Source organism: Lithobates pipiens, unplaced genomic scaffold (assembly GCF_037356315.1).
Source record: "Lithobates pipiens isolate NorthernLeopardFrog02 unplaced genomic scaffold, aLitPip1_a1.2 Scaffold_25, whole genome shotgun sequence".
NCBI classification, from domain to species: domain Eukaryota; kingdom Metazoa; phylum Chordata; class Amphibia; order Anura; family Ranidae; genus Lithobates; species Lithobates pipiens.
In genome coordinates, this window is record NW_027507787.1 from 84,734,179 (window position 1) to 84,750,657 (window position 16,479).

Here is a 16,479-nt window from a genome sequence, read left to right on the forward strand (position 1 = left end):
ATACCAGTCCTTAAGGATTAGCAGACTGTACCTCACTCAACCCTATATACTGTAGTACGCTATACCTTACCAGTCCTTATAAGGACCTTTGTGCAACTAGTAGGTTGTGATTAGCAGACTGTACCTCACTCAACCCTATATACTCTAGTACGCTATACCTTACCAGTCCTTATAAGGAACTTTGTGCAACTAGTAGGTTGTGATTAGCAGACTGTACCTCAGCCCCTATACTGATAAAGGACTGCTGCAGAATTGGGCAGCAGTCAGCAGTAGTGCACCTCAACCCTGTATATTGTGGACCTATACCAGTCCTTAAGGATTAGCAGACTATACCTCACTCAACCCTATATACTGTAGTACACTATACCTTACCAGTCCTTATAAGGACCTTTGTGGAACTAGTAGGTTGTGATTAGCAGACTGTACCTCAGTCCCTATACTCATAAAGGACTGCTGCAGAATAGGGCAGCAGTCAGCAGTAGTGCACCTCAACCCTATGTATTGTGGACCTATACCAGTCCGTAAGGATTAGCAGACTGTACCTCACTCAACCCTATATACTCTAGTACGCTATACCTTACCAGTCCTTAGAAGAACCTTTGTGCAACTAGTAGGTTGTGATTAGCAGACTGTACCTCAGTCCCTATACTGATAAAGGACTGCTGCAGAATTGGGCAGCAGTCAGCAGTAGTGCACCTCAACTCTATATATTGTGGACCTATACCAGTCCTTAAGGATTAGCAGACTGTACCTCACTCAACCCTATATACTGTAGTACACTATACCTTACCAGTCCTTAGAAGGACCTTTGTGCAACTAGTAGGTTGTGATTAGCAGACTGTACCTCAGTCCCTATACTCATAAAGGACTGCTGCAGAATAGGGCAGCAGTCAGCAGTAGTGCACCTCAACCCTATATATTGTGGACCTATACCAGTCCTTAAGGATTAGCAGACTGTACCTCACTCAACCCTATATACTCTAGTACGCTATACCTTACCAGTCCTTAGAAGGACCTTTGTGCAACTAGTAGGTTGTGATTAGCAGACTGTACCTCAGTCCCTATACTCATAAAGGACTGCTGCAGAATAGGGCAGCAGTCAGCAGTAGTGCACCTCAACCCTATATATTGTGGACCTATACCAGTCCTTAAGGATTATCAGACTGTACCTCACTCAACCCTATATACTCTAGTACGCTATACCTTACCAGTCCTTAGAAGGACCTTTGTGCAATTAGTAGGTTGTGATTAGCAGACTGTACCTCAGTCCCTATACTGATAAAGGACTGCTGCAGAATTGGGCAGCAGTCAGCAGTAGTGCACCTCAACTCTATATATTGTGGACCTATACCAGTCCTTAAGGATTAGCAGACTGTACCTCACTCAACCCTATATACTGTAGTACACTATACCTTACCAGTCCTTAGAAGGACCTTTGTGCAACTAGTAGGTTGTGATTAGCAGACTGTACCTCAGTCCCTATACTCATAAAGGACTGCTGCAGAATAGGGCAGCAGTCAGCAGTAGTGCACCTCAACCCTATATATTGTGGACCTATACCAGTCCTTAAGGATTAGCAGACTGTACCTCACTCAACCCTATATACTCTAGTACGCTATACCTTACCAGTCCTTAGAAGGACCTTTGTGCAACTAGTAGGTTGTGATTAGCAGACTGTACCTCAGTCCCTATACTCATAAAGGACTGCTGCAGAATAGGGCAGCAGTCAGCAGTAGTGCACCTCAACCCTATATATTGTGGACCTATACCAGTCCTTAAGGATTATCAGACTGTACCTCACTCAACCCTATATACTCTAGTACGCTATACCTTACCAGTCCTTAGAAGGACCTTTGTGCAATTAGTAGGTTGTGATTAGCAGACTGTACCTCAGTCCCTATGCTGATAAAGGACTGCTGCAGAATTGGGCAGCAGTCAGCAGTAGTGCACCTCAACTCTATATATTGTGGACCTATACCAGTCCTTAAGGATTAGCAGACTGTACCTCACTCAACCCTATATACTCTAGTACGCTATACCTTACCAGTCCTTATAAGGAACTTTGTGCAACTAGTAGGTTGTGATTAGCAGACTGTACCTCAGCCCCTATACTGATAAAGGACTGCTGCAGAATTGGGCAGCAGTCAGCAGTAGTGCACCTCAACCCTGTATATTGTGGACCTATACCAGTCCTTAAGGATTAGCAGACTATACCTCACTCAACCCTATATACTGTAGTACACTATACCTTACCAGTCCTTATAAGGACCTTTGTGGAACTAGTAGGTTGTGATTAGCAGACTGTACCTCAGTCCCTATACTCATAAAGGACTGCTGCAGAATAGGGCAGCAGTCAGCAGTAGTGCACCTCAACCCTATGTATTGTGGACCTATACCAGTCCTTAAGGATTAGCAGACTGTACCTCACTCAACCCTATATACTCTAGTACGCTATACCTTACCAGTCCTTAGAAGAACCTTTGTGCAACTAGTAGGTTGTGATTAGCAGACTGTACCTCAGTCCCTATACTGATAAAGGACTGCTGCAGAATTGGGCAGCAGTCAGCAGTAGTGCACCTCAACTCTATATATTGTGGACCTATACCAGTCCTTAAGGATTAGCAGACTGTACCTCACTCAACCCTATATACTGTAGTACACTATACCTTACCAGTCCTTAGAAGGACCTTTGTGCAACTAGTAGGTTGTGATTAGCAGACTGTACCTCAGTCCCTATACTCATAAAGGACTGCTGCAGAATAGGGCAGCAGTCAGCAGTAGTGCACCTCAACCCTATATATTGTGGACCTATACCAGTCCTTAAGGATTAGCAGACTGTACCTCACTCAACCCTATATACTCTAGTACGCTATACCTTACCAGTCCTTAGAAGGACCTTTGTGCAACTAGTAGGTTGTGATTAGCAGACTGTACCTCAGTCCCTATACTCATAAAGGACTGCTGCAGAATAGGGCAGCAGTCAGCAGTAGTGCACCTCAACCCTATATATTGTGGACCTATACCAGTCCTTAAGGATTATCAGACTGTACCTCACTCAACCCTATATACTCTAGTACGCTATACCTTACCAGTCCTTAGAAGGACCTTTGTGCAATTAGTAGGTTGTGATTAGCAGACTGTACCTCAGTCCCTATGCTGATAAAGGACTGCTGCAGAATTGGGCAGCAGTCAGCAGTAGTGCACCTCAACTTTATATATTGTGGACCTATACCAGTCCTTAAGGATTAGCAGACTGTACCTCACTCAACCCTATATACTGTAGTACACTATACCTTACCAGTCCTTATAAGGACCTTTGTGGAACTAGCAGGTTGTGATTAGCAGACTGTACCTCCGTCCCTATACTCATAAAGGACTGCTGCAGAATAGGGCAGCAGTCAGCAGTAGTGCACCTCAACCCTATATATTGTGGACCTATACCAGTCCTTAAGGATTATCAGACTGTACCTCACTCAACCCTATATACTCTAGTACGCTATACCTTACCAGTCCTTAGAAGGACCTTTGTGCAATTAGTAGGTTGTGATTAGCAGACTGTACCTCAGTCCCTATGCTGATAAAGGACTGCTGCAGAATTGGGCAGCAGTCAGCAGTAGTGCACCTCAACCCTGTATATTGTGGACCTATACCAGTCCTTAAGGATTAGCAGACTATACCTCACTCAACCCTATATACTGTAGTACACTATACCTTACCAGTCCTTATAAGGACCTTTGTGGAACTAGTAGGTTGTGATTAGCAGACTGTACCTCAGTCCCTATACTCATAAAGGACTGCTGCAGAATAGGGCAGCAGTCAGCAGTAGTGCACCTCAACCCTATATATTGTGGACCTATACCAGTCCTTAAGGATTAGCAGACTGTACCTCACTCAACTCTATATACTCTAGTAAGCTATACCTTACCAGTCCTTAGAAGAACCTTTGTGCAACTAGTAGGTTGTGATTAGCAGACTGTACCTCAGTCCCTATACTGATAAAGGACTGCTGCAGAATTGGGCAGCAGTCAGCAGTGGTGCACCTCAACTCTATATATTGTGGACCTGTACCAGTCCTTAAGGATTAGCAGACTGTACCTCACTCAACCCTATATACTGTAGTACACTATACCTTACCAGTCCTTAGAAGGACCTTTGTGGAACTAGCAGGTTGTGATTAGCAGACTGTACCTCAGTCCCTATACTCATAAAGGACTGCTGCAGAATAGGGCAGCAGTCAGCAGTAGTGCACCTCAACCCTATATATTGTGGACCTATACCAGTCCTTAAGGATTAGCAGACTGTACCTCACTCAACCCTATATACTCTAGTACGCTATACCTTACCAGTCCTTAGAAGGACCTTTGTGCAATTAGTAGGTTGTGATTAGCAGACTGTACCTCAGTCCCTATGCTGATAAAGGACTGCTGCAGAATTGGGCAGCAGTCAGCAGTAGTGCACCTCAACCCTGTATATTGTGGACCTATACCAGTCCTTAAGGATTAGCAGACTATACCTCACTCAACCCTATATACTCTAGTACACTATACCTTACCAGTCCTTAGAAGGACCTTTGTGCAACTAGTAGGTTGTGATTAGCAGACTGTACCTCAGTCCCTATACTCATAAAGGACTGCTGCAGAATAGGGCAGCAGTCAGCAGTAGTGCACCTTAACCCTATATATTGTGGACCTATACCAGTTCTTAAGGATTAGCAGACTGTACCTCACTCAACCCTATATACTCTAGTACACTATACCTTACCAGTCCTTATAAGGACCTTTGTGGAACTAGTAGGTTGTGATTAGCAGACTGTACCTCAGTCCCTATACTGATAAAGGACTGCTGCAGAATTGGGCAGCAGTCAGCAGTAGTGCACCTCAACCCTATATATTGTGGACCTATACCAGTCCTTAAGGATTAGCAGACTGTACCTCACTCAACCCTATACAGTGGTGTGAAAAAGTGTTTGCCCCCTTCCTAATTTCCTGTTCCTTTGCATGTTTGTCACACTTAAGTGTTTCGGAACATCAAACCAATTTAAACAATAGTCAAGGACAACACAAGTAAACACAAAATGCAATTTGTAAATGAAGGTGTTTATTATTAAAGGTGAAAAAAAATCCAAACCATCATGGCCCTGTGTGAAAAAGTGATTGCCCCCCTTTGTTAAAACATACTATAACTGTGGTTGTCCACACCTGAGTTCAATTTCTCTAGCCACACCCAGGCCTGATTATTGCCACACCTGTTCACAATCAAGGCATCACTTAAATAGGAGCTGCTTGACACAGTAAGGTCCACCAGAAGATCCTTAAAAGCTACACATCATGCCGAGACCCAAAGAAATTCAGGAACAATTGAGAAAGAAAGTAATTGAGATCTATCAGTCTGGAAAGGGTTATAAAGCCATTTCCAAAGCTTTGGGAATCCAGCGAACCACAGTGAGAGCCATTATCCACAAATGGCGAAGACATGGAACAGTGGTGAACCTTCCCAGGAGTGGCCAGCCGCCCAAAATTACCCCAAGAGCGCAGCGACGACTCACCCAAGAGGTCACAAAAGACCCCACAACAACGTCCAAGGAACTGCAGGCCTCACTTGCCTCAGTTAAGGTCAGCGTTCATGCCTCCACCATCAGGAAAAGACTGGGCAAAAATGGCCTGCATGGCAGAGTTCCAAGGAGAAAACCACTGCTGAGCAAAAAGAACATCAAAGCTCGTCTCAATTTCTCCACAGCACATCTTGATGATCCCCAAGACTTTTGGGACAACATTCTGTGGACCGATGAGACAAAAGTGGAACTCTTTGGAAGGTGTGTGTCCAAGTATATCTGGCGTAGAAGGAACAATGCATTTCATAAAAAGAACATTATACCAACAGTAAAATATGGTGGTGGTAGTGTGATGGTCTGGGGCTGTTTTGCTGCTTCAGGACCTGGAAGACTTGCCGTGATAAAAGGAACTATGAATTCTGCTGTCTACCAAGAGATCCTGAAGGAGAATGTCCGACCATCTGTTCGTGTACTCAAGCTGAAACGAACTTGGGTTCTGCAGCAGGACAATGATCCTAAACACACCAGCAAGTCCACCACCGAATGGCTGAAGAAAAACAAAATGAAGACTTTGGAGTGGCCTAGCCAAAGTCCTGACCTGAATCCTATTGAGATGTTGTGGTATGACCTTAAAAAGGCCGTTCATGCTCGAAAACCCTCTAATGTAACTGAATTAGGACAATTCTGCAAAGATGAGTGGGCCAAAATTCCTCCAGGACGCTGTAAAAGCCTCATTGCACGTTATCGCAAACGCTTGGTTGCAGTTGTTGCTACTAAGGGTGGCCCAACCAGTTATTAGTTTTTAGGGGGCAATCACTTTTTCACACAGGGCCATGATGGTTTGGATTTTTTTTCACCTTTAATAATAAACACCTTCATTTACAAATTGCATTTTGTGTTTACTTGTGTTGTCCTTGACTATTGTTTAAATTGGTTTGATGTTCCGAAACACTTAAGTGTGACAAACATGCAAAGGAACAGGAAATGAGGAAGGGGGCAAACACTTTTTCACACCACTGTATACTCTAGTACGCTATACCTTACCAGTCCTTAGAAGGACCTTTGTGCAACTAGTAGGTTGTGATTAGCAGACTGTACCTCAGTCCCTATACTCATAAAGGACTGCTGCAGAATTGGGCAGCAGTCAGCAGTAGTGCACCTCAACCCTATATATTGTGGACCTATACCAGTCCTTAAGGATTAGCAGACTGTACCTCACTCAACCCTATATACTGTAGTACACTATACCTTACCAGTCCTTATAAGGACCTTTGTGGAACTAGTAGGTTGTGATTAGCAGACTGTACCTCAGTCCCTATACTCATAAAGGACTGCTGCAGAATTGGGCAGCAGTCAGCAGTAGTGCACCTCAACCCTATATATTGTGGACCTATACCAGTCCTTAAGGATTAGCAGACTGTATCTCACTCAACCCTATATAATCTAGTACACTATACCTTACCAGTCCTTAGAAGGACCTTTGTGCAACTAGTAGGTTGTGATTAGCAGACTGTACCTCAGTCCCTATACTCATAAAGGACTACTGCAGCAGAAGGGCAGCAGTCAAGTATAATATTCTTTCTATATTTGGAAGAAAGAATATTATACGTGTACAACCCTATTACCATACCAGTCCTGAAAAGAACCTTTGTGGACCTAAGAATAACAGCTACTGATTAAACTGACTGTCCCTCACTGCCACACACAGCTTCCTGTCGGTCCCTATTTAAACTGACAAAACACAGGCTGCTGCAACAATAACTTGAATAGCACTCAAAACTATATCCTGTACTACTTTACCATAGCAGTCCTGAAAAGGACTTTTGTGGACCTAATAGTAACAGCTAATTTTTAAACTGACTGTCCCTGCTGCACACAGCATCCTGTCCCTCTCTGCACTGACAAAAGACAGGCTGCTGCAACAATGACTTGAATAGCAGTACCTCAAACCTATATCCTGAACTACACCTATACCATACCAGTCCTTAAAAGAACTTTTGTGGACCTAATAGCTAGCGATTTGGGTCACTGCAGTCTCTCCCTGCTCCAAACAGCAACCTCTCCCTATAGTGACATACGAAAGAATGTAAATTGGCCGCTGGATTGGGTCTATTTATAAGTTAGGGGGAATGTCCAAGTGTCCATGTGCTTTAATGTCTCAGTTGGCTGTCCTGTACCACATGATGGATGTGTCATCATAGGTCAAAGTACTTTTACACAGTAAACACGTAAGTCCGCCGGGCAAACAGCGGCAATAGTTCGCCGCTTGGGCGGACCGCGAACAGCCGTAATTCGCCGCGAACCGACCTCCGGGGCGAACCGTTCGGCCATCCATACTTCTGAAAACTCAATACCCCATATGCAAACATGTTTAACTTTTAAATAATATTGCACGTCTTAATATGAGCAACATGCTGCAATAAAAAAATTACTAATGCTACAATTTTTCAATCTGCACTCTAACGTGTAATCCCAATTAAAACTGTGCATCAGTATATAACACAATTAAAAGGGAATTAAAAAAAACAATTAAAAAGTTGAAATCATAGAGTGTAGGTAAATTATTAGCAAAGTACTGAATACAAATCTAAGAAATGAGTAATACAAATCTAAGAAATTAGTAAATGATAAGATAGTGTTGAAACACCTTGTAAATCTGTTATGTCCAGCCAATGGAGAAATGTGTTCTAATTCCACCTCCACTTACAGTATATATAAAAAGGCGTCCTCATACATTATTCAATCAACTAAAAAATCTCCTCTGAATTATCTAAGAAGGAAACCAAACTTAAAAGCAAATATGTCTGGAATCAAAGGAAAATGTGTTGCCCAGAAGATCCAATGCCAAGATCCATGCAACCCTTGCCAAAACGTAGTAGTCTGCAAAGATCCATGCCAAGACCGTAAGTGTTGTGTTGATGAACATCGTTTTTATACTGTACATAAATAAATGTAGAAATGTTGTATGGACTCCTTCCACCGTTAAATATATGTATTTCTTATAGTTTCCTGCTAAAGATGTTTGGGTAGGCATGTAGGTCAGTTATAAGTTATCTTATATAACTGTAATTTAATTTTAGCTGGACTTGTATTCTTTTAAATAACCTGAATGTAGGTTTACTTTTATATTAAATACACAAATGAGTTGGCCCAAACAAACTATTTCCACTAGTACTTGATGTGACTGCTGTCAGCGCTGTATAAGCTGTATTTAGCATCAGATACATACAGTATACAGCATTGTGTTCCTGCAGTGGTATTGGGATTTTCCGTCTGTTGGCCCAAACAAGCTATTTAAAGTAAAAGTAAACCTGGTGTTAAGTTTTGAGCAAAATGTTTTATCTCCAGAAAAAACAGATTATATTTTGTATGTTCGGTTACATGCCTTACAATATCATACCATGGAAAAATAAGTTGGAAGAGGAATTCGATTTCAGAGGTCTGATATGAAATAAACATATGACTTGATGTGCAGAATATCTGACTTAAGTCTACTATATGCCTCAAACCTGGGAAAGTAAGGTCAGGTTTTCTGATTTCCTTCCTGTTCCTAAGAGCAAAAAAGTTAGTCGCACAAAAGAATCCTGTCATGGTGATCGTAATACCACTGAGAGGAACATGATCAACTCAAATTCAATCCAGGGAAAATACAAATGATGCAGATTTAACTGTGGTTTTGATATTTGGCTGATAGCATTAAATGTTATTTGATTCATTTCAGTTGTCTGGTATTCTTCTTTAATATATGTTTGTATTTCTTCAGCATGTAAGCCTCACCATCATCACCATGGCACCGTCCATGCTCACCACCAAGGTAAGAGGAGTAATAGCAATAAGAGGACTGTAATATTAATTGTTTTGCAAACCTCTGTAAATGATATGCATTTGCTAATCACATATATGTTGCTTATGCACTCTTCATCTACAGTCTGTAGATAAATGTGTAGATCCTCAGCTATCCTTACCATGAAAATGATAATGTTAATCTATATTGCAGCTGTGAACTAGGAGTGCACCACTCCCAATTCTGGGACTTATTACAGCCACAGGTCTCAGACTGTGTTTGCACACAGTTTGGCTCTCAAAGATCAGATCATGGTGGATAGCTAGGAGATGTTTTGTCACCTCCTCAGTGCCTGTTTTAACCCCTAAAAACCCACACCAGCTCTGTGCATTGCACGATAGAAGCACAACCATTTCAGGTATATCATTTTTGCTGGTGTAAACATCGAATGGGCAGTAAAAATGCACCTAAGCCACACATTTTTACCACCTGCCAAATGCAAATGTAAACAAGGCTTAAAATGATCAGGAACCAATTAGTAAGGTTTTTTCATCATGTGATCATTATGACAGCCAATCATAGTGGTCACTGGAAGTTTAAAACTTCCTTATCCTGCAGAAGGTACTGTGTTTCTCTCTCCATTTCTCTCTCTCTCTTCTCTTTCTAAACCGTTTAATTAAAAACTACTATGGAAAATAACTAAACGTTATTCTTTTCAACATATTTGTCTATTGTCAATTTATCATCGTATAATAAATTTAGAGCAAAGTATTTATTAACCACTTCAATACAGGGCACTTTCGCCCCCTTCCTTCCCAGCCCAATTTTCAGCTTTCAGCGCTCTAGCGCTTTCAGTGACAATTGCGCAGTCATGCTACACTGTACCCAAATGAAATTTTTATCATTTTGTTTGCACAAATAGAGCTTTATTTTGGTGTTATTTAATCACGACTCCGTTTTTCATTTTTTGCGATATAAGCGCAAAAAAGCGGAAATTTGGAGAAAAAAATATATTTTCTTTTTTCTATTTTAAAAGAAATCCAATAAAATCAAATTTTGTCATAAATTTAAGCCAAAATTTATTCTGCTACATGTTTTTGGTAAAAAAAATTCCGTTAAGTGTATAATAATTGGTTTGTGTGATCACGGACATATGTACGCAAATGATCATGTACATATGTGTGCAGGTGATCACGTACATATGTGTGCAGATAATCATTGGGACATGTGATTTTAGTGGGACATATGTGGGGGACATGTTTTTATTATTAGGGACATGTGTTTTTATTATTTGGGGACATGTATGTTTTGGGGACATGTGTGGGGACATTGTGTTTATACTGTGTGGTGTGTTTACTGTGTGGTGATTTGTGTGTACACTAGACTGGTGATCAGTGAGTAAAAAGCTGTAAAAAACAGCTCATGCTCACTGATCATCAGCCGCCTGCAGCGATCTGCTCTCCTCTCCTCAGCGATGACTTTTGTGTGAGGAGAGGAGGAGCCGATTGCCTAGCAACCGGCTGTTTGTTTACATCACATGACGGCCGTGATTGGACACGGCCGTCATGTGATCAGGAGGGCCAATCACAATCTGAGATGCGCCGTGTCCGGGTGACACGGGCGCATCGGGATCGCGCCGTTGCGCGGGCATGCGCGCGCGCGATCCCGCTCCTTCTGATGGACGTTCCTGAACGTCCTATCAGGAGTAGACGGCTCCCACCCGGCCGTATATGTGCATTGGTCGGGTGGGAAGTGGTTAAAACAGGTAATGTAATAGGTTTTTAAACAATTAAAAAATTATTCAGGTAGTTACGGTCAAGAGAACCAATACATACTAATGATGCTTAATTCATTCTGAGCATGTATGCTTTAAATGGCCTCTGGTCATGAAAGGGTTAGGATGTAATATATGACTAATGAAGGTTTTTTTTCTTGGCAGATCCATGCAATCCATGCAACCCTTGTGTTGTTCCCTGCTGTCCTGATCCTTGTGATCCTTGCCATGGCCAAGGACATATCTGCTGTGATAAATGAAGACATCATGGTTGTGCCTATAATCTGATCTACTCATTTACTTCTCTGCAAAATAAACCGCACTCCTCTCATTGTACACTTTTAAATCTTCAATCTTTTGTTGCTGGTTAAATGACCCTGCTCAATAAAATCTTTGCAACTGATATGTTTTTGCATTTAATCACTTGTTGGGCATATCAAACATACTAATATAATATTAGGAGGTTTAAAAAAAATAGAAAGGAAATATTTTCACATTCATTTGCAGATTGATGACAATGGCTGTATCGGGGGAAATTTACTAAAACTGCTTCTAAGTTCACCGTGTTCAATTAATCTTTAATAAGAAAACCTAGACATCGATTAGTTACTATGCAGAGCTGTTCTGAATTCTGTGTGCACCAGTTTTAGTAAATCTCCCCCATTGTGTTTTTTATACACAGCATCAATATTTTATAAATGTCCTTATGGTATTTTGGTGATGTTGAACTATACTTTTAGGGCAGTAAAAGGTTTTCATTTAACAAACCTTATCATATCTATGAGAAAAAAATGGATTAAACAAAAAAATTTAAATTTTTCAAAAATTTGTGTCTAATTAACTGTACATTTAGTCATCCAAAAGTTAACAAGCCTGGTCATAAACCTGTCTGTGGTTAAAACACACAATTTAAAAATTAACTTTGGCTTATGACATTAGCTTATTGTCATTATTAATGTATTCAGAGCAATAATTTCCCAATCACAAGCATATCTGGGGAAGTGGATTTATACCTGAAGTCTGAGGCTCGGTTCACACTATTGCGAATTGGATGCATGTTTCCCTGCATCCAATTTGCATGTCAGGAGATTGTGACCAGCTCTCTATGGAGCCAGTTCACACATCTCCGGAGTGGCTCCAGAGCGAATTGTACAGTCTTGTGCGTCTTCTGGTCCATTTCAGGTCTGAATTCAGACAAAAATTTGGACTGAAATCGGACCTGAAATGGTGAGCAGGTATGCACCGGACCCCAGCTGTGAGCCACTTCGTACTGTAGTGTGAACCTCGCCTGACAGTAGAGAGCTCTTGCCATTTTTTTAAAAACAGCATCCATTCTTGACAAACTGTGTCTATACAGAACCTGGATTTTTTTATATACTGTACATATCAAGCTAAAATGTAGAAAACAATCACAACATGATAAGACTGAGCCTTTAAGGGGGAGACATTATTTGGCGTGTATCTTCAGATGCTTCCTCCCTAATCATAAAACGATAAGCCTACTTTTCTTCATGCTTTAAATTCAGAAAGATGCACACAGCACTTCCCCACTTTTGCACATTTCCATCCTCTGCATGAACAGCTTAGCTGCAGGTACGCAGTTTCAAGAAGTGGCCTTTACAGGTAGCTGCTGCAGTCAATTAAAGTATATGGATTGGCATATCAGCTCATACTGGCCAGTGAGAAAATTCTATTCCTAAGGGGATAATGCTGCCCCTGCTTGGGAGTCACCCAGGGCAGCATTGTAGCCCAGGAAATGTCAATCCAGTATGCAACTGGTAGGAGTGTTGGGCTGAAATAAGTAATAATAAAGACAACTGGTGCAAAAGAACTAAGAGCCTGCAGAAAGTGTGAACCATTATTTCTTGGACTTTCATTTTAAGATACTCTTTAAGGTTTGGATACTGTTTAAGGTGACCTTTTTATCCTTGGCATAACCTAAAGCAAGATAGAAATATATAAATTACCATTTAATTTTTAAAAACCATAGCAATAGACAGATCTAGTCAGCAGGTTGAAACAACAACACCAATACCATGGTCTACATTTTGGACAACTTCATGTTCCCAACTTTGTGGGAACAGTTTGGGGATGGCCCCTTTGTGTTCCAACATGACTGCGCACCAGTGCACAAAGCAAGGTCCATAAAGACATGGACTTACCAAGGGTGGTGGAAAATTAAAAGTGCAACAATTCACATAATAATAGTGACTAAAACATATAAAATTAAGTGTAGCAATCTAAAAAAATACAAAGTTCTATAATGGTTTGAACCTCCCAAATAAAAAGTCCCTCCTAAATTTAATTTTTTATGTCTTGTTTTCAGTTTGTTTTAGATGTGAAGATGTGTATCACAGAGACCGGTTTTGTGGTAATATTGAAGTTTATTATCTATACATTGCAGGTGTCAGGTCACCTTGAGGCCAGGTGACAGATGCACCCCGTAGGGATTAGGAGTGCACCGCAAGGTTGTGGACCCTACGGCTGACTGCTGCGGACGGGGATCAAGGCGATAGGAAGGCAGGCCCGCCAAAACACCAAGATGGATCCCACCGGGGTTAGAGCATAAGATTCCCTGAGGCGCGAGTCTAAGAGCCAGCAGGTGTTCACCAGAGCCTCGAGTGGTGAGGATGGACTTGGCTGCAACTGGCTCCAGGTCACGACCCCCAGGGTCCCCCAGCTCACACCCACAGTAGGCAACAGGAGGATAGGGATGGTGAGGGAAAAAGCCAAGGTCGGGGCCACAAGCAGACAGGAATAGTCAGGGACACGCCAAAAGGTCAGGATCACAGGCAAACAGGGATAGTCAAGGACACGCCAAAGTCGGTAACGGAATAACAGCAGAGCACACGGCAGGTAACAGGAAGCTAACACACAAAGGTTGATCAGCAGGGTTGGCCTGCAGTGCACAGGTTAATATAGAGTTGTCTGATAGGAGCTAGGGTGGAGCCATGCCAGAAGATGGATTACAAAGGCAGTCAGGTGAGGGTCGGCTGGTCTCTAGAGATGAACACATGGAGACAGGTAAGCAGACAAATTCTATTGCATAACCATGACAGCAGGGTTCCGCTATTATTGTTAAGTCATTGATTAGTAAGTTAGGGTTGCACTTTTTTTTTGTTTTGTGGTGTGGGAACTGACACTTTTTCTTTTTTTATACATTGTATTTTTATTAAATTTTCAAGAAAAAAGATACAGACAGAAAACAGAAAAGACATGCCAAGAATGTGGTACAGCTTATAAGAATGTTAATTGAAAAGGCATATAATGGATGTTAAAACCATAACTATATCACCACAATGCTACAAAATTCACAAGAGAAAAATAATTCAACTGTATAGGCCAGGGAAGGTGGAAGGTTGGGGGGGGGGGGGGGCAGAGAGCATGCGGCACAAACAAAAACAATATTTCACATAGAAGGATTTATTTCTCTCTGCATCCAGTGTCAGTAGGGTCCTAGGACACCAAACTGAGGAACTAGGTCATCGCAGGAAGAGCCCACCTAGGGAGGGGAATGGGAAGAAAGTGAGGGAGCACCACGGAATCACAAAAAGAACATGCTAACGGGATTAAAGAGACATAAAATTTAGCACATATGCTTAAAAGTGTACTGCACTACTGGGGGAATAGCGAAACGACATCTGGGTTCAGCTTCGACTGATCCCACAAGTCCCAAATCTTGGAAGATTGAGGAAGTGTATCATGGACTGTCACAGTTATGTGTTCCATCCTGTGAATTTGTTCCAATATTTGCAAAACCTGTGCAAGGTTGGGTGGGGAGGGGGACAACCATCTCAGCGGTATTACCCTTTTTGCTGCCAGGAGAAAAAAGGCAGCTATCCTTTGGGCATGTCTGGAGATACCAGGGAACGGCAAGCCCAAAAGATAGTGAATCTGGTCTAGAGGGAGAGTAGTTTCAAAGAGCTCTTGTAGATGGGTTTGGATGGAGGACCAGAAAGGCTGAATCATGGGACATTCCCAGAAAATATGGAAGTGGGAGCCAAAGTCATCCGGCACCTCCAGCACCCCCGGGAAGCTTTGGGATCATATCTATGTAAGACCTCCGGGGTCCTATACCAAAAAAGTACTATCTTACAGGTCATCTCCCTCTGCTCCGCACACCTTGAAGACTTGGAAGTGATCTCCCAAATTTCTGCTACTGAGGAAGTTGGATAGGTCGCTTGATAATCTGGGACCATTTCTGCATGTAGTAGTTAGATGTGTCGGTAAGTGAGGAAGCTTCATGTGGGTATCTATAGACTAGGGATGAGCCGAACACCCCCCAGTTCGGTTCGCACCAGAACTTTCGAACGGACCCCAAATTCGTACGAACTTTAGAACCCCATTGAAATCTATGGGACTCGAACGTTCAAAATTAAAAGTGCTAATTTTAACGGCTAATATGCAAGATACTGTCCTAAAAAGGGTTTGGGGACCTGGCGCCTGCCCCAGGGGACATGGGTCAATGCCTAAAATGTTTTTAAAAATGGCCGTTTTGGCGGGAGCACTGATTTTAATGACGATTAAGGTGAAAAAAAAGTGAAATATTCCTTTAAATATGGTGCCTGGGGGGTGTCTGTAGTATGCCTGTGAAGTGCCACGTGTTTCCCGTGTTTAGAACAGTCCCTGCACAAAACGACATTAAACGGAAATAACATCATTTAAAACTGCTTGCGGTTTTAATGTTATATCTGGTTCCTGCAATATGGTTGAAAATCATTGAGAACAATGGCATGGGTAGCCCTCCCTGCCCATTACCAGCCCCTTTGGGTCTTGTACGCATATTAAGGGGAACCCAGTACCCATATTAAAAAAAGGAAATGTGTGTGGCACCCAGGCCCTATATACTCAGAACAGCAGTATACAAGCGGTGCAAACAAGACAGGGACTGTGTAGGTTTGTTGTGTTAAGTTGAATCTGTTTGTAATTTTCAACTGGTACATTTTTAAAGTGTAGCTCCAGTCAAAAAAACTATGTTTAAGCGTTTTGGAAAACATAGGGAAGGGTTATCACCCCTGTATAATTTGTTTTGTCGTCCATCTTTTTTCATCTCACTTGCTGTTGTCTCCTTCCGTTTGCAAGTAGGAGATGTTTGTAAATTGGATGTTTGAAAGTAGGGGCCTGCCCTATATGCTCTGCAGAAATGGCGGAACAGGGTGTTGGTTTTGCCACAACATTGTAAGCCCTCAAAGTGACTCTTGGTGGGCTCTGGGGCGCCCTGCTGTGAACGATTATATCAAGAATTGTAATTACATGCCATTGTTGAACAGTGGTAGAAAAATTGACTTTTGGTGGTTGTGGTGCTGGTGCCACAACACTATAAGTCCTCACAGTTACTCTGGGTGGGCACAGGAATGGGCCCTCCTGTGA

The 16,479-nt window shown here is 42.1% G+C and overlaps 1 long non-coding RNA gene across 1 annotated transcript; it reads left to right on the forward strand.

Moving 5' to 3' along the window:
• Nucleotides 1-8,298: 8,298 nt before the first annotated feature.
• On the forward strand, nucleotides 8,299-11,512 carry LOC143929898 (uncharacterized). Its single transcript, XR_013262631.1, has 3 exons — nucleotides 8,299-8,454; nucleotides 9,315-9,365; nucleotides 11,275-11,512. It is a non-coding gene; the product is annotated as an uncharacterized LOC143929898 (long non-coding RNA).
• Nucleotides 11,513-16,479: the final 4,967 nt, after the last annotated feature.